General features: G+C 45.0%; 1 long non-coding RNA gene across 1 annotated transcript in view; it reads right to left on the reverse strand.

The window, feature by feature from the left end:
• The window catches only part of LOC125283618 (uncharacterized), a 51,131-nt gene that overhangs the window by 18,525 nt on the left and 13,386 nt on the right, over window positions 1-19,220 (reverse strand). Inside the window, exons 3-4 of the long non-coding RNA XR_007191544.2 lie at window positions 12,276-12,430; window positions 1,496-9,744 (exon numbers count right to left, since the gene is read on the reverse strand). This is a non-coding gene — a long non-coding RNA (uncharacterized LOC125283618). The remainder of the gene's footprint in view (window positions 1-1,495; window positions 9,745-12,275; window positions 12,431-19,220) is intronic.

Below are 19,220 nucleotides of genomic sequence, written 5' to 3' on the forward strand. Positions count from 1 at the left end.
CTGGCTGGCTCAGTCAGTTGAGCGCCTGCCTTTGGCTCAGGTCATGACCCCAGGGTCGTGGGATCAAGTTCCGCATCAGCTTCTCCCTCTGCCTGCTGCTCCCCTTGCTGGCATGTGTGTGTGCTCTCTCTCTAACAAATAAATGAAATCTTTTTTAAAAAATAAAAATGTATATTGGGGCGCCTGGGTGGCTCAGTTGTTGAGCGTCTGCCTTCGGCTCAGGGCGTGATCCTGGCGTTCTGGGGTCGAGCCTCACATCGGGCTCCTCCGCCTGCTTCTTCCTCTCCCACTCCCCCTGCCTGTGTTCCCTCTCGCTGGCTGTCTCGCTCTCTGTCAAATGAGTAAATGGAATCTTTAAAAAAAATAAATAAATAAAAATAAAAATAAAAATGTATAAAAAAAAGAATGGATTAATCCATGCAACAGCATGTACGAATCTCACAGGCACTATCCTGAATGAAAGAAGCCAGACTCAAAAGGCTACCCACTATATGATTCCATTTATATGCCATTCTGGAAAGGGCAAAACTATAACAAAGAACAGATTCATGATTCCCAGGGGTAACAGGTGGGGTAGGATATGACTGCAAAGGGAGTTTTCTGGGGTGATGGAACTGTTCTGGATCCCGATTTTACAGTAGTGGTTACAGTATTTATACATGTGTCAAATCTCGTAGAACTATAAATTTTTAAAATTCAATGTTATTGCATGTTCATTTTAAAAACAAAATAAAATAAAGACACCATAAGGAACTGAATAGGCAAGGCAGAGACTGGGAGGATATATCCATGATACATAATGCTTAACAAAAGACTCATATCCAGAAAATATAAAGCATTCCTAGAAATCCTAGGGAAAAGACAGACAAGCCCATTAAAAACAAACAAACAAAAAGACTCGAATAACCATTTCACAAAAAAATGTTACCCAATGGGTAATAAGGTATTAAAGAGGCTCAACATCACTATTCGTTAGGGAAATACAAATGAAAACCACAAGAAAATAGTGCTACATACTCACCAAGAATTTTAAGACTGTTAATGCCAACTGTTGTCAAGGATATTAAGTAACTGATTTTTATTAATTGATTCAACCTTTTTGGGAAACTGTTAGGCAGTGTCCATTAAAATGAAACATACTCCTATCCTATGACAGATATTCCACTGTATACCAAATAAAATTGAGCGCATTTATTCACCAAAAGACTGTAAGAATGTCCACAGCAGCTTCATTCAAAATAGACAAAAACTGAAAACAACCAAATTGACCATCAATGGTAGAATTAGATAAATTAATTGTAGTGTATTCATACAAAAGAATACTACCCAGCAATAAACAAATTACTGATATATGCAATTCCGTGGATAAATCTTACAGATATTATGTTGGGTGAAAGAAACCAGACAGAAAAAAGCACACTGCTTGATTGCAATTATATAAAGTTTAAGAACAGGCAAATTAATATATATTAATAGATTTCAGGATAGTGCTTACCTCTGCGGTGATAAGCATTGACTTGGTAGGAGCAGGTGGAAACCTGGGGTGATTGAAATGTCCTACGGCTTGATCTGGGACCTGATTACATGTGTATACATACAGGAAAGTTCACCTACGTGTCCTCTTAAGATCTGCGCAAGTTATTATGTGTAAGTTATACCCCTATTAGCAAAAAGGTAAAAAAGATGAAGGGATGAAGGAGAAAAGAAAATGAAGAGAATGAAAGAAAGAGATTAAGGAAAGAAGGGAAGACGGGGAAAAAAGGAGAAAATTAACATGATCCCGTGGGGGGGGCACCTCAAAAATGTTAGCACATATCTATTGCTATCTGCACTTTAAAGAAGGGAACACTTTTAGGTTTTCTGATGCGTTCAGTGTTCACAGAGCGGGTGGGTGGCCAGGCAGAGGCTTGAACCCAGGTATGTACGAGGTCAAAGCCTTTTTTTCCCACCTAATAGCTCAAAAGTCACCTACTCCTAGAAAGGTGACCTCGAGAAATGCTTCCCATTCTGAATTGATCTCCTCCTCCAGGAAAGGAGGTCTATCTTACTACCACCGGCCTCAGTTGGCCGTGGACCCTCTGTCTGCCATCTACAATTGTGAGCCTGCTCGGGAGAGCAGATACGCGTCCATTCATCGTGGACTTCCTGCAGGGCTTAGAACCTGCTAAATTAACATGTTCTCCTGCGGGACAAGGTGTCACCACTGGAAACTAGGTTGTGGTCGGCTCTTTAAACATGCCCTTTGATTACGCAAGCCGCAGGTTGCGGTCGGCGCTTCTTTCCGAATTGCAAACCGGTTGGGAGAGTAGTGACGACTTCTATTGAACCAGAGCCCAGTTGCGTCGGTGTTACACAGACACTGCAGGTTCTGCGAGCGCAGGAGCCCCGGCCGACTGCATTCCCGGCCCACGTCCAGCGGAAGCAGGTGTGCGCCGGCCCCGCCCCGCTCACCTGCGCGCGCAACCCCGCCCCAGCGCGCGGCTCTGAGAAAGCGGCTCAGGCCTGCACGCCTTTATACGGCGCTATTTTGGTCACGCGCCCTGATTGGCCGGTTGCGGGTGACGACACGCTCGGGCGCCGCGGGGCGGAGCCGAGATCCGGGGGAGGGGCGCTTCCGCCGGGACTGGGGACCGTGGAGGATGTGAGCGTTTTCTGCAGAGGCTCTCGCAGTCTCTAGAGGGGCTTCGAGACCTCCATACCCGTTCCGCAATCTGTCGGTTAAGTTGTATTTTAGTGAAAGAGCCCGTGTGGCCGAAAGGGCTGAGAAGAACCGATCTAACTCATGCTTCTGGGAGGTAGTTGCCAGATGGCATTACACTTCTTCCAAACCACATGGTGGAAACAGCACCAGATGCCAGCCCGAACTGCTCCAGTGTCATTTCCTGTCTAGAAGCGCTTGTCAGCTCCATCTGCGGACCTGTCTTTGCCACCCTTACCTCTCCCTTTGCTAAACCAGCCCTCTGAGGCCTTCTCTGTGCTTCCTCAAACAGTCGCTGGGCCTCCCGTCCTCTTTTTCCTTAGTGCTGTCATCTGCCCGTCTCTGAAGCCAGAGGAACAAAACACTTAGAAATGTCAGAAAGATCTCATTTCCACTGTATTCACATCCATATCGTGATCAGAGCCACGTCTGGCCCTCCATACTTTCTGGCTGTCCATCAATCAGGCAGCATTACTTTTCTGAGTCTCAAGGTTTTTCAGTTTCTTTTCTGTGACTGGTTTTGAGCTTCTTTGGTGAAAGTTACTGAATAAATGCCAAGCTGGCTCACCGAAAATCCTTGTAATACTACAAAAGCAAAAAGGACTATTCCAAGCCATTTCTCCCTGTTGGATGGTAACTAATCTTGAAAGTGGTTCTGTTAATGAGTTCCGATCCTCCTTAGAATCACCTATTATCACCTCTGGTCGCAAAGCCCATAAAAGCCTCTGTGATTTCCTTAGCTCACAGCCTTGATTATTATTTGTGGTTGGGTGTAGAAAGAACATAACTTAATGACAATTGAACATGAACAACATCACTAAAAATTGTCATTCATTAATCTCAATGTGCCAGGCATTGCAAATGCTTAAGAGATGTTTCCTTTAATCCTCACAGAATCCCCACCTATGACTTAGATGCCATAATTGTACCCATTTTACAGAAAAGGAAACTAAGGCCCAGAGCAATAGAATAACGTGGTTGAAGTCACACGTTAATATGATGGCAGTCCCGGGATTTTTACACAAGGATGTCTGACTCCAGTGTTTGTGCCCTTAATTACTAAGTTCTGTAGCTCTTTTCACCTTGTCCTATCTAATTGGAAATTCAGTCTTAGGCTGGCACAAAATTGAATTGACATCAGGTAGTGTTATACATCATCAGTGAGCTGTTTGTCCTGCTACTGGCTTCAGAAAAGGATTAATACTAAGGGAAAATAATGGTGCCAGGGGTCTTAAAAATCTCCTCTTCCTCAGGTCATATTAAATCTGCAGTACAAAGTTTTTGGAAAGATTCTGGATTCTGTGCTCATCAATATGGAGACTGGACTGTTCACAAAGTGGCTCACTTAAATCCACTTGGTTGCTTAAGAACCAAGAAGCAAACTGGTTAGAAGAATGACTTTCAAATATTTTCCTACACTTTACCCTAAACAGCTACTAGAACTACCCGATGGAAGTTCCAAGTGCAGCAGACACTTGCAGTGGGGACTGCCTGGGAGCTAGGCAGACCTGGGGGTGATCTCCGCCCTACCACTCTCCCTCTATGCCTCATGCTATGTGAGTTTCCAAATTTCTCGGAACTGCATTTTTTTTTTTAAGATTTTATTTATTTATTTGACAGAGCACAAGCAGGGGGAGTGGCAGGCAGAGGGAGAGGGAGAAGTAGGCTCCCCACTGAGCAGGGAGCCTGGCATGAGACTTAATCCCAGGACCCTGAGATCATGACCTGAGCCAAAGGCAGATGCTTAAGATCTGAGCCACTCAGGCCTGAGCACAGAGCTGTGATGATTATGCCTTTATCGTTCCTTTTAGAGAGCTCCATTTACCATACTGAATTTTACAGTCAGGTAGTAATTTACATTAAGACCAGTTTTGCCATCCATAACTTTAAACATCCATATTGAAACTCCAGTAACATCATTTCCAATGATCAGTTCCAGGGGCGCCTGGGTGGCTCAGTCAGTTAAGCGTCAGATTCTAGATTTCAGTTCAGGTCATGACCTCGAGGTTGTGAGATTGAGCTCTGCATCGGGCTCTACACATAGCAGGGAGTCGGCTTGGGTTTCTCTCTCTCTCTCCCTCTGCCCTTGCCCCCTTGTGCACACGTGCACATTCTCTCTCAAAAACAAAAAAACAAAAAACAAATATCAGCTTCAGCTTTGTGTTTGCCATTCATTTAACAGTTACTGAAAATCTATTAAGCAGAAAACATCAGTTATTCTTTAGTAGAGCTTTCTGAAACATTTCAACAAAATAGCCTGGTTCACAAATAGGCATTATGCATACTTTTTGGTAATAATGACCTGTTCTTCCTAAGTGGTCCCAAGCTCCAACTCTGGCTGTAATTCTTAATGAAAATAATTTAGTTTACCAAGACCAAAAAGAAAAGGAAAACAAACACAAAAAACTAAGAAGGGAAATAGGCATTAGCAAAAATTAAAGGCTTTTAAAAATATATATAATTTAGAGGATGTTGTTCCCTTTTAAAGTCATTCATTTTGTTAATTGATCTTGCATAATCAGTGGTTTTCATCACTGCCAGTCAAAGGGAGACTTTTACATCTTCTTCTCAAGTATAAAGTTATAAAATGTACTGAGTGCGTGTGACATGCATGTGCTGCACAGTGAGGGAGCAGTGGGTGTTGCTTCAAAAACGCACACTTTGCAAACCATTACACATCCTATATGTTTTCAGTGAACCTAGTTTCCAGAAACTCACAAAGCATTAAGCTTAACTGATTTGAGTTTAAGTGGAGCTATTTTTCTCTAACTCAAAAGTGTGAGACCTAAGCAGCATGTACTTGACATCGAATATGTGTTTGGATTATTTGATTTGGTCAAATGAGCAACCAATTCAACAGAGAAGAAATTACACAAACCCACTTTGTTAGACTACATTCCCCTATACTTTAAGACATAGCAGTCTTTAATAGAACTTGTATTTTAGGGATGAGAAATTGATGTACAATCATGTAATATGATATGAGAAATTAATATATAACATGGAACATACACGATCAGTTATGGCAAGAAACAGATGTTATTAGTTACAAAAATAGTGATATGAAGTGAGTGTGTAATGTAATAGATGCTGGATGCTAACGTACTTCAATATAATGGTTTTGATTCATTCCTTTAACTCCTTTCATTGCCAGCAAGAGTGATTCAAGGTGTGATTCAATAAAAGGCTCCAATAAAGGGCTGCGTTTGAAAACCTGTCTATCCCCTAACTCTTTACTTTACTGTTGCCCCAATACAACATCTTCTGTTGACAAAACCAAGGAACTAAAGAGCAGCAGGTAGTGAAAGTACTCTCCACTATTGTCAAGCAAGTGAACACAACCTCCACCCTGGAACCTGAGCCCATGAGAATCTATATTTCAAGTGGCGCCTTTGAAGTCTGCATTCATTCATTCACTCGTTATGCATTCAACAAATAATCTTGATCTCTGTATATATCCCAAGCATACACATAAATCTGAATAGGTCATAATACTCGATAAGACTGGCTTCCAGTCTAGAGGGGATGAGAGATGAATAAACAAATAACGCAGCTGAGAACTAATTACTACAATGGAGAACTTTAAGGTTGTGTGCAAGGGCGTAGAGATGGAGATTGTAGGCAACACCAAGCACAAGGGCTCAGGATGTGGGGGTGTGAAGAGATGAAGGAAGTCAGAACACAACAAACAGCCTGACAGCCACACAAAAGCTCTGACCACCATTTTGCAGGTAGTGTGGAGCCTCAGGGAAGTTAGAAAGATATCAGAAAAGCTGACTCCTAGAGTCTGCTGACCGGCTTTCCATGCTGTACTAAAGAAAGAAAAATGGAGGACTCAGATCTGGTGTATGGTTCTCTTCCCCCATAATATTTACTATGGTAAGGTCTTTGTCTCTGCTTCACCCAGGGTTACAACTGCAGTGAACTTTTGGGGATTTTTAGGGAAATTGTTTCGCCAGGCATCAGTCATTGTTCTTTGATGGCAAAAAAGTGGTGCCAATAGCCTGGGGGACGATGACCACATTTAATACATGCCGTATTATAATATACTTAGACTTGGCCTTTTGTTTAAAAACTACAAGTCTGAGGCTTTCTTACTGACATTGCTCACTCTTCTGTGAAATACATGGCGATGCTTTCTGCTGGCACATACTTGGGAGTTTAAAAATGAGCCATTTTAAACTCATTCAAGGCCTCAGCCAGCAAGGCTTCACAACAAAATGCCACAGTCACTAAAGGGACACAATCTAATGTAAACACAATTGGTAAGATGATGGCTGAGTGTTCCTGCCAAAAGAATTAGTGGAGCACAAGAAATGCACACCATGGAATGAATGCCTGAGATCAGTTCAGAGGCACATGTGGGCTAGGAAGGTGCTGGTTACTGATTCTACAAGAATGGCTGTGTCCAAAGACTATGTAACTCAGAATACAACAGAATGAAATATAGAAATGTTCCTGGCCATTTGCTGTGCCTTGCATGGAGGGATCTTGATAATTCTGTTGATGGTGAAACTAGGGAATTATACCACATCAAATGGATCTGGGCGGGATGGTTCATAACAATAGCATTTGATAGTAGGAATCCTAAAAATGCCTAGAATGCAAGATAAACCCTCTCTGGCTAAAGTCAGCAATCATTGTACATTCACATAGTCCTTGGTCACAAGCCCCTTCTCCAAAACTCACTTCAGATGACAAAGATCAATGGCTGGGACTCTGTGGTGATTGCCATGGGACTCTTGGCTAAAGGAAGTTAGATATATAGGTGAATAGATGGATGGATGGATAGATGATACATAGATAGATAGATAGATAGATAGATAGATAGATAGAGGACAGATGAGAGATATGATAGCTTCACCAGGTACATGAAAGGCCTTTTAAGAAGGAGCTGGTTCATACCACTAGAAATAGGTTGTCAAGATTGGCAGACTTTGAAAAAGCCTGATGTCAGGCTCTTGTCTGGAGTTTTCCTAGGCATTCTCCAAGAACTGGAAGTTTCCAAGGGGGTAGCCAGTGACATTCATTCTAGACCTGGTCACATGACAACTCACTTGCCAGTAGAAGGGTACCTTTCAGAGTAATTACTCCCAGGAATTTTAAGCTAGCTGGTCAGGACTGAAGTCTCTGGTGGTAAGTCGGACAATCTAATTTGAAAATGTTTTCACCACAAAACACCTAAAAATACTGGATAATATAAAACAAACTTCTGTTTAAATGCATAGCTAAACCAGCAAGACGTGATCATCTCAGTTAACAGAGGGCTTGGGGATTTTAGGAAGTCCTACTTCATCCCTGTAGATAAAGTTTGTCACAGAGTTTGTCTGTAAAAAGTGAAAGACATAAATTCAGAATTTCTGAAATCACCGTATCCCGGTTGCTGATGTTGCTTATCCTCGGATATAAAGTATATATAATCCATCCCATTCTAAAAACAAAACAAAACCTTCCTTCCTTAATGACTCCGTGTCAAAGCCCTTGGGATCAGCAGCCCACACAAAGGGGTGTTGAGCAGGGCAATGGTCTGGCAGAGTCAGGAGATTGGCTTCATACAAAGAGATTGAGCAAATAAGCAAATATATTGAGGTTAATGGGAGTCAAGTTTCTCACTGTTGAAGAGTTACAGATGTGGAAAAGGGAGAAGATAGAATGAACCATGTAGTGTTACACTGGAACTGGAAGTATTAATAGGTACTGGTGGTTTTCAATATTGTGTGTGTGTGTGTGTGTGTGTGTGTGTGTGTGAGAGAGAGAGAGAGAGAGAGAGAGAGAGAGAGAGAGAGAGAGAGATTATACAGGTGTCTTCTGCTTCTGACTATGGAGAAGGTCTAAAGCAGTGAGACCCCAATTGCAATGAGCCTCCCTAGAGCCAAAGTCTTGGTTTCTAAAGCCCATTCACCACTAAAAGCAACCAGGATTCCCTGATTCCAGGGTTGAGTCAGGGAAAGTATAAGATGAACCTGGAATATTTTGTTGGCCTAGAAAGTAAAGAAGCACTCAGAGTAGTATGGATATGAATAAAAAACAAAACAAAACACAGAAGCTAACTTATATAGGGCCCCACTAGCTGAATCTGGGACAATTCAAGTATCAGAACACTGTTAATAGTAGTAAGAGAATTATAAACCCATTGAATAAAATAGAAAACCACGATTCTATACCGAGATAGATGATAGATAGATAGATAGATAGATAGATAGGTAATAGATAGATAGAGATAGGAAGAAAGAAGAGACAGCTCAAAATTATAGTAGCATGCCAACAAATAAATGTAGATGGAATGATAAAATTCTGGTAGAATTTTGGTAACCATCATAGTAATAATTTAAGCAAGAAATTTCTATGGTTGCTAAACCAGGTGGATGAAAGTTTGATGAAGAATGAGATATTTGCATAGTCCCAAATAAGTTCTTACTAAAAACAAAGAGAAAATAAATCAGTCCATGGTGGAAATATCTGACAGATACCAGAATCAAGTCATCAAAGTTAACCTCATTTGGTGGGCTGTAGTGCAGACATGCCAAGTACAAGAACCACTCCACATACAGATAGTCCCCAAAATAGCACAGAAATGGCATCAAGAGACTATAAAGGTAATGAATCTGTTAGTGGGATAGACCCCAAATTCTTTGCCAAGAAGCACAAGAAGGGCATGAGGAAAATGCAGGCCAACAATGCCAAGGCCATGAGTGTGCATGCCAAGGCTATCAAGGTCCTTGTAAAGCCCAAGGAGGTCAAGCCCAAGATTTCAAAAGGCATCGGCCCCAAGTTCAGCTAACTTGCCTACACTGCCCACCCCAAGCTCAGGAAGCATGCCGGTGCCCACAGCATCAAGGGTCTCAGACTCTGCTGGAGAGAAGCCAAGGCCAAGGCTCAAACCAGGCTCCAGCTCTGGCTCTAGCTCAGACCCCCTCAAGGTGCCTACCCCCCGAACAAAGACCCCACATAGAGGCTTCCATGTGCCAGTGTGAAGAAAGAAGGACTGGTGTCTTCCTGGGCTGCTGTCCTCCTGTGCCATTCGTACAAATACCCTGAGGCAGGAGCTGTCAAAAAATAAATAATATCATTGATAATTGGGCGAATAAAATCATGTGCCCACTTGACAGGATGCAGTGAGATTATAAATCACTTTTGTAAAATTCCTATAAAAAAAGCCTAACCTGAATCTGAGAAAACATTAGACACACCCAAATTGAGGAACATTTTATAAATTAGTTAACCTATAATCTTCAAATGTCAGTGTTTTGAGAGATAGGAAAAACTGAGCAACGATTCCAGATTGAAGGAGATTAAAGAAACTTGACAGCTGAAAAAAGCATCAACTCCTGGCTTGGACCACTTGGCTATAAAGAATGTTATTCAGTCGGTGAAGCCTGAGTGGTGTTGGTGGAAGTTGTAATGGTCCAGGGCTGACCTCCAGGTCTCGACGGGTAGGTTGCGGTCGTAGAGAATTAGCATTCTTGTTTGTAGGCAATATGTACCACAGTTTTCAGGAGTAAGGGGAAATCAGGCCTGCAACTCACTCTAAACTTGTTCAAGAACTAAAAAGTTCTTTGAATTATTCTTGCAACATTTTGGTATTTTTGAAATTATTTAAAATATACAAAACCCCAAGGACTTTAAGTATGTAATACGTTTTTACCGCAAATGCTACCATTCATTCGTAAAACCTAGAGTAGGCCACCACCAGACACGAGGTGGGAGACGGTGGATATCCAGTCATCCTTACTTCTCTGGTCTCTGCCTCCTGAAAAAAAGGATTCTCCAAAGTTGGGCCAGGCGGCAAAAATTTACTTTTGAGATCAAGTGTCTATTAAGGTCAGATTCTGTAGCGCAGAGAACACAAGCCACTTATTCTTCCCATTGAAGGATTTCTCTCAAGATAAATCCGAGGCTTTATTTTGGCTATCCCTTTAGGCACCCCCTTGGTATCGCCAGAATGACTGTACCCACTTTTAAAGAACTCTGTAGCACGCCAGAGTTCCAGTGGTTGTATTAGCCAGGCCAACCCATTTATTTGGGGCCATGCTTCACATACGGAGATCAGACCATGAGGCCTAGAGAACAACGGTGGACTCCATAGTGCGTTTATTTCGGCTCTCTGGACTATAGTACAAGGTTGCTAAGCCGAGCAACCACTTACTGCCAGCCTTTCTTCACCGATACCTTGGAGGGAGCCCCACTTGCATAAAATCCACTAAGTGTCTGGGCGTGTGTGGGACTTCCCTCGCTACGGCAGACCTTCCCGACAGGGAACCCCTAAGCCTCCTCTCCACCGGCACCTCTCCTGTCAAGTCTCAGGGTCCCAGCAGTGGAACCACCATGGTGCTCAAAAGGTCACTCTCCCTTTAGGTCCACTCCAGCCTCCCCACCCCTCAGCCCTGTTCCCTCCCCACTCTAGCCACACCGGACTGCTGTCCCCGAGGAGGGCACGTGTTGTCAAAGCCGCTGTTTGCCTCCAGATCTTTCTCTCACTGCCAGGCGCGTCCTCCTCCTTCCTCTCCCTCTAGCAAACTTGCACTCAGCCCTGAGGAAACAGCCTGCCTTAGTCCATTCGGGCGACTGTGACAAGAAATACCACAGACAGGCTGGCTTACAAACAAAGAAATTGCTTTCTCACAGTTCTGGAGGCTGGAGGTTCAAGGTCAGGGCGCCAGCTTCACCCTGTTCTGGTGAGAGCCCACTTCCGGGTTCACAGCCGGCGCCTTCTCGCTGTGCCCTCACGTGGTAGCAGGGGTGACAGAGCTCTCTGGGGCCTCTTTTATAAGGGCACTAGTCCCCTCCATGAGGCTCGGCCCTCACAACCTAATTAATCTCTGCTCACAGGCCCCACCTCCTAGTACCATGATCTCGGGTGTTTGAGATTTCTGCATATGAATTGGCGGGGGGCACATTCAGACCACAGCACAGCCCATATGTCACCTCCTCAGACCATAGCACAGCCCAAATGTCACTTCCTCTGTGAGGTTTTCTCACCTCTCAGAGGTAGACTCCACCAGTCCCTCACATGCATGTGGGGCATGAGCCCTCTGTTCTTGCTTCTACCTTCATGGCCTTCAGTCTGCCAATCATCTTCAGTGGCCTGGAAACAGCCAGAGGCAGGGACCACATTTTGCTCCCCCCTGTAGACCCAACACCCTTATACTGTGTCGGCACTCAGTTGTTTCAATAAGCCTCCGCTAGTAATAATAATAAAAATACCAACAAGTATCTATTTACCGACTGTGGAAGCTCTCCCAGGTTATTTCCTAAATGAACCAATCCAAGCAGCTGCTAAAAATGCATAGATGACCCAAGGAGGGGTAGGGGCTTCTGGGAGACTGCCTCACTCCAGTAAACGTGAGATAATTAAATTGTCATCTTGGAAGGAGACCTGGCAAGAGGAAGTCCAGGGGTGGGAAGGACTCCCAGCCATAAACTTTGCTCAGCCAGAGGCCACTGTGGGAGCCTCCCCAGGGTGCGGGTGGGGGTGGGGCCCCTCAGGAAGGTGGGGCAAGGAGAGTGGGGCCCAAGTGCCAGGCAGGAGAGGGGACACACACGGCTTAGGAGGACGGGCGGCCTTGTGTCTCTTTACCTCTAACACTGGGAAACATTTGCATGTTGGCTCAGTCCTTGAAAGAGTAGATGAAGGGCTGGAATAGTGAGAAGATCAATGGCCACGCAAAAACTTCACGGGTTCGCATGCAAATCCACCTGAGGAAAACACAAAGCCTGGCCAATTGCCCTGCGCTGTTAAAGAGAAGGGGAGGAGAAGAAAAATTAGGATTAAAAACTGCCAGAGATTTTGGAAAATAAATCATTGCCGTTCAGACTCTGCCCATTTTCATCAACACTCCCAGCGGCTCTTCCAGAGAATGCGCCTGGCTGGGGCGTGGCAAGGCCGATACCTTCCGTTTATCTCTGGGATTAACTGTCAAAGGGAAATACTTGGGAAAGGTGAACTCCACCCTCGGCCGAAGGAGCCTTAGTGGCTGTACCCGCCACAGCTCTTGGCTTGTCATGGAGGGCCAGGGCGGGTGGCCAAGCGGGCCCTGCAGGTATCCAGGGTCGGGAAACCTGAAGCTCGTGGGTCCCCGTCCTGAGTCCGGTGCACCTCGGGTTAGAACATGTCTGCTGTACCGTAGCTAAAACAGAATCTGCCATATGGCGACATTACAATGGCAATGACAAGCTTTCGAATAACTTTTTTCCACCAGTCAGTTAGTCTTAAGTACCATGAATCCTTTCCCCCGTTTATGCCCAGGAGCAGGGACGGTCTTCCTAGGCCCTGGGCATGAGGCCTTTCTGCCTCCAGTCAAGCTGTCCACATTTCCCCATCCATTCTAGCATCACTAGGCACCTATGCCTGGAGGCACAAATGGAGAGAAGGGAGTGCCTGCCTCAATGGGGAGCCATATGTTTTGGGATATGTTGACCCAAGCAAGGCTCAGAGGTGAATAGGAGACAAGCCACTCCTTCACTTCAGCTGTTGATGATGATGATGATAATAATAATAATAATATCAACAAGTATTCTATTTGTGGACTGCTTATGCTGCACCCAGCCCTGAACTAAGCACTTCATATAACGTCTTATTAAATCTTCACACCCATCCTAAGGCACTGGTACTACTCCCCATTCCTCAGACCTACATAGTCTCCCAGCTACTGATTGGCAAGAGTCCAGTTGCTGAGCTCTTAACTGCTCCAACCCTTCGACTTCCCCCAGGGTACCTGGCCAGCTGATCGTGGTCCTGGTACAAGGGGCAGTTGCCATTTCCCATGGAATCCATCAGGGCACCCACTGCCTTACAAGGTGGATCTGGGGTATCTCTACTTTCCTCCCTATCCAGTCTCACCACCAAGACCTGGGAAGCCTCCCCCAGGCTCTCCCAGGGTTGGTCTCTACTGATGACCCCTCCCGCGTGTTCTCTAGCACCGTAATGCTTGAAGTGTGATCCGTGGGCCAGCAGCCTGGGCCCCGACCAAGAGAAATGCAGAATCTAAGACCTTTTCCTAGATCCACATTGAAACAAGGCCCCAGGTGCCTCCATATGCTCTCAGGCTCTTTGCAGTTTAGGTCTTGCTCACTCATCAGTGCTCTTGGGTGGTTCTGGAGCTATTTGTTGGTGGCCCCTTCATCATTTTGGAGAAATTAGAAGTGGAATGATGGTTTGCCCCAATCACAGCAGGCCGTCTGAACTGCATACTGGGAATAGAACTGGTAACCTGGGTCCTTGTCTGCAGAGTGATCACCTCGTAAGCCCTGCTGAATGGCAGCCTGACATCAATATTATCCTAAGGACTCCAGTGGCCTCTCAGACACCACCGCCCCTTGACCTTTGTTGGGGTCCTAGAGGCGCAAAAACGGCACTTCTTTACAGAAGGGCTTATAGGGTCTTGCCAAGAGCTTCATGGAAGAATCGACACTTCGATTTTTTTTAATGCTAAAAGAACATTCTCTCCTAGAGCTCTGACCCCACATCTCGGGTGTCCCAAGTGCCCCAATCTTGGGTGCATTCTTGGTGGCCTAGCAGCGCTGAGTCAAAGAGGGAGCCACCTCCTGCGGGCTCTGGAATTTCAGAGCCCTGTTTATAAAAGAGTTTACAAGAATCCTGTGGTCTCCGCCTGGCTACAGCCACAGCCTCATTGTTCTTCTCCAGAGCTGTCACTACCTCTTAAACAGCTCTCGCTTTTTGAAATCACCTATTTAACATGTCCCAGCCCTTAGAGAAAAGCTATATATTTACTCTTTCTCACTTCCTGTGGGAAGGGTGGGGCCCACCACTGAGTGCTCTTCGGCAGTCGCTATGATTCACTCCGGGAGCCAGGGCCTTGCAGCAGGGAGGGAAGTGATTTGTGTGGTCTTTGGAATGCAGGTAGGGCTGTACCTTCTGAAGTGTTTGCTGATGAAGGAGAGATGTGGAAGGTAAACCTGTTACATAAAAGCGCTGGGTGTGTGTGTGTGTGTGCACGCTCGTGCGCGCGACTGCCCCCACCCCCCAACCCCTTGGAGGAGAGGGCAGCCCATGTTCTGACAGCCTTTGGCAGGGCCAGAGCACCAGAATGTTCTGTCATGAGAGACAGTGCCTCTCCTTGGGTGCAGCCCCAGGCTTGCCCTTGTGGGAAATGAACCTCCTCCTGGAAGATATATTTGGAGTCAGAGGGCCTTGCGCGGCTCCCCATGAAGGCCGGTCCTAGGTTTTCAGGGTGCAGGTCTGGAGGGGAAGCTTCGAGGCAAGCTGGGGGCGGGGGGGGGGGGGGAGGGGGCTGGGCTCAGCTGCAGCATAGATAGGCCTAGGCCTCCGGCAAGGGCAAAGGAGCGCTGGGGCCTGGGTGAGCCTCACCTGCATTCACTCACATTTGCAAGACCCTTGAGCCTCGGTGTGAAGGAGCCGTCAGCCCCAGACAAGCCCGGAACAAGGCCAAGGAGAGTGCAGAGTGGGAGGCAGCCGCTGGCTGGGGAGTCTACACCTGGCGTCGTGACAGTTCGAGTGTCAGGACTTGCTTTTCCCCTTCTCCGTTTCAGAGGTGGTGCCTTAGAAGGGTCTGGAGAGTGGAGTCTGGAGCTAGCCTGTCTGGTTCCAAACAGAGTTCTGCCACATGCTGGATGCAGAATCCTCACGCAAGCTACTTAACCTCTCTGTGCCTCAGTTCCTTCCTCTAGAAACAGCATCCACTTCACAGGATTGTTGTGGGGATTAAGGGATTAATTCATGTAAAGCGCTTAGAGCAGTGGCCAGCACACTGTAAGCACTCGATGATGAATATTAACCATTATTCCTTGGGAACAAAAATCAATGTCCCAGAGGGTGGCAGGGATGGGGTAGGGGAAACATTTGAATCTTCTCAACCCGAGAGACGAAGTTCATCCAAAGCTTTTTCTACACGATCAAAAAGAAAAGAATGACCAGGACACATGGCTTCCTATTAGCGGGGAAGCATTTTCAGGACGTTGTGGTACGGTAGCAAAGCCCTAACTCAGCTCTAGAATGCATTACCTTAGAAAAAAACGTTAAATCTGTGGGCTGGTTCTCAAGCCAACATACTTTCCATTTTTCGAAGTAACCTGATAGTCTCCTAAGATTCAAAGAATATCAATATTCTGAATCCATACTCAGGAGTTTCTAATTGCTATTTCTACATTAAACATATGATTATGTTTACATAACACAGAGGAAGGATAGGTCTCTGAGTTGTGTATTTAAATTTTTGTCTCTTTTTATGATACCTGTAAAGCCAATCCTCACTTCATGTTCAGAGCCTGCCTTCGATCTCTTTAAAATCCACATAATTGGTGGAAACACAGCACTATATTAATCTTTGTGTGTCCATTCATTCTCCTATTCAACGAGCATTTATTAAGCACCAACTACATGGCAGGTTCTATGTTAGATGTTCTGAAGGCTGTAAGGGTGCAAGAGACCTAGGGCCTATCGTGGGAAGACTGTAACCAGCACACGCCTGGATAGAATCAATGAAAGAAGAAGAAATACAGAAGATGCCATAACATGTTCATATCAGGATTAGCTAATAGTTTGAAACTAGCACATCCAATAACATTTCCAAATGTAAACTCGTTTTCTCTGTTGAGAAGCTCACGGGCACATCTGCTACTCAGCTGGGGGAGTTCAGAGGCTTGGAGAGAATGGCAGTCACAAAAACCACAGCCAGCCAAAGCAAACCAGGGTCATCAGCTGGGAAAAGGAATGAGCCATGTCTTCCCTTAAGCAAATGATTTCCCAGTTGGCAGCGGAAAGCAAGTCAAACAATTCAAAACTAGATTAGCATTCCCTTTCATAAACACTGTTTACTACCGTATGACAAACTAGTGCAAACTCCACGTGTCCTTCTTGTACCAAGAAAACGCACTGCTTTCACGAAAAAGAGCTCTCAGGCTCGTCAGAGAAAAGGAATTGTTGTCCCCGAAAACCTGTTGCCTAGCAACAAAACAGCAACTCCTCACACCTTTCTTCCAGCCACAGACACATACAGCCTCACCCTCTGGCCTGCTCATTCCTCTTGACTAATGAGTACAGGGCTCTCTTGATAGCATCTGGGGTTGGGAGAACTGGGTTTTAAGGCTCTGGTTTAAAAGCACCAATCAGTATGGAAGTTTTGACAATTGCAAAGAATTTAATCATAGAGCCAGAGCCTTTGCAAAAGCCACAAAACAATAAAACAAGAGGGCCATTCGGCTGGGTTCATTTTCTTTTCGTCTCTGTTCTGTTTTGTTTTCTATACTGACAGTTTCTCAGGAATGTGGTTCTTTTGCCCCACAGCCAGGGACCCCGGGGTGGTCCTCCTTCTCTGGCTTTCAGGCTTACTGTGAAAATGGAGTCACGCAACACAGCACTTCTCTTCAGCCCTTAAATCCATTGGTGAAAACCCATGTCCGTTGCAATGCCAGCTTCATTTCATTGCCAGATGCTAAGTCAAATGAGCAACTCTCCTCCTTTCCAACGTCGTGTATAACAGAGCCATTGGACACGATGTTTGGGAGCGAGTTGCTAACCAACATTCTATAGAACAGAGTGTATTCAGTGATATGACTCACAGATAAATTACTTCACCCGCATGGACCTCAAACTGGGTGTGCCATTTGCTGTAGACTGACTCAGGGCTTAACCCTTCCAGGTATGGAGAAATCCCACTTGCCTTCTTTCCCCCACCACGTCCCAAACCCCTCTGAGTGGCGGCAGACACAACTGGGTAGGGACGATGGGTTCACCAGAGCTACCTCATTTCAGAACCTGATGACTTGTTTCTCAGTAGATGTTTCCGCTATCAGCAGGGGCACTGATTAGGGGGAAATGCAAATTCCAACAGTTCAGCAACTCAATGCAAAAACCGGAGTAACTCATCTCTAGCGACTAGGCAGTTTCACATTCAAGAAAAGTTCAATATTCTTCACCTCATCACCCGATCCCACTTATGACCCTTTCTGAAAGACATTTAACGTGTGTTTGTTCTCATCAGCAACCAAGGTCTTAAACTTCTAATGCCCGCTGAAGGCCTGAAGAGGAGGGAGAGGTCTGCTTTCCTTGCTCTGTTTCTGCTCCACCTAATTGTAAATGTTCACTAGTGTAGATAAACAGGGACACCCCTGTGGCATCAGTATGAATGCGTGCAGCCTCAGTCATTAAGGGCATATTCCCCCAATTTGTTTGTGATTTAATGACTTGTCATTTTCTGCCAATCTTCTTTTTCTGGGCCAAGGTCAGTGATAATAGGAGTCCAACGACTTGTGATAACAGCAAAGGCAATATCTTCCATCGAGGCTCTGAAATGTTGGTATAGTCTTAATACTCTTGGTACAGTCTAATACTATTAATGGAGGGCTGATGATTTCTGCAAGAATTAAGAGTCCTGAGCTGACCCAAGAGACTGGAGAAGTCGTTTTTTTCTCTTTTGAGACATGAGTCTTCAGAGCAGTTTAAGGCTCACAGAAAAATTAAGGTGAATGTAGAGATTTCCCATATACCCTTTGCCCGCACACATGCACAGCCTCCCCTGCTAGCAGCACCCCCCCCCCAGGGTAGGACATTTCTTGCAATGGATGAACCTACGTGGACACATCATCATCATCCAAAGTCCATAGTTTATATCAGGGTTCACTCTTAGTAGTGTACATTTTATGGGTTTGAACAAATGTACAATGACATGTATCCACCATTACAGAATCATACAGAGAAGGTTCGGTGCCCTAAAAATCCTCTGTGCTCTACTTATTCATCCTTCCCTTCCTCCCCCAATCCCAGGGAACCACTAATCCTTTTACTGCCTCCACAGTTTTGCCTTTTCCAGAATGTCATAGAGTTGGAATCACACAGTGTGTAGCCCTTTCTGCTACAGAAAGATGATCTGCTTTCACTTAGGGATAATGCTTTACCATTTTTTCCCACATCTTTTCATGGTTTGATGGACCATTTCTTTTTAGTGCCGAATAATATTGCCTTGTCTGGTTGTACCACACTTTATCCATTTACCTACTGAAGGATATCTTGGTTGCTTCCAAATTTCGGGGATTCTGACTAAAAGCGCTATCTATGTTCATGTATAGGGCTTTGTGTAGACATAAGTTCTCAACTCATCTGGGCAAATACCAAGGAGTACGATTGCTGACCCGTACGGTGAAATTATGTTTAGTTTTGTAAGAAACTGCCACGTTGTCTTCCAAAATGGTTGTTGCGCCATGTTGCATGCCCACCGGCAAGAGAAACTGAGCGTTTCTCTTGCTTCACATCTTCACCAGAATTTGGTGGTGTGAATGTTTTGGAATTTGGCCATTCTAATAGGTGTGTAGTGGTTCTCAATGTTATTTTCAGCTGCATTTTCCTGATGACATATGATGTGGAGTATCTTTTCCCATGCTTCTATCTCCTTTGGTGAGATGCCTATAAAGGTTTTGGCTGATTTTTTAATCAGGTTGTTTGTTTTCTTATTGATGAGGGAAAGTAGTTGTAAGGGGTAATTCACTCCCTTCACCAGCTAAACACCCAGATATGTCAGCTGTGCCTGTAAACTCTATGGTGCAGAGA

This window comes from Ursus arctos, unplaced genomic scaffold (assembly GCF_023065955.2).
Source record: "Ursus arctos isolate Adak ecotype North America unplaced genomic scaffold, UrsArc2.0 scaffold_13, whole genome shotgun sequence".
NCBI classification, from domain to species: domain Eukaryota; kingdom Metazoa; phylum Chordata; class Mammalia; order Carnivora; family Ursidae; genus Ursus; species Ursus arctos.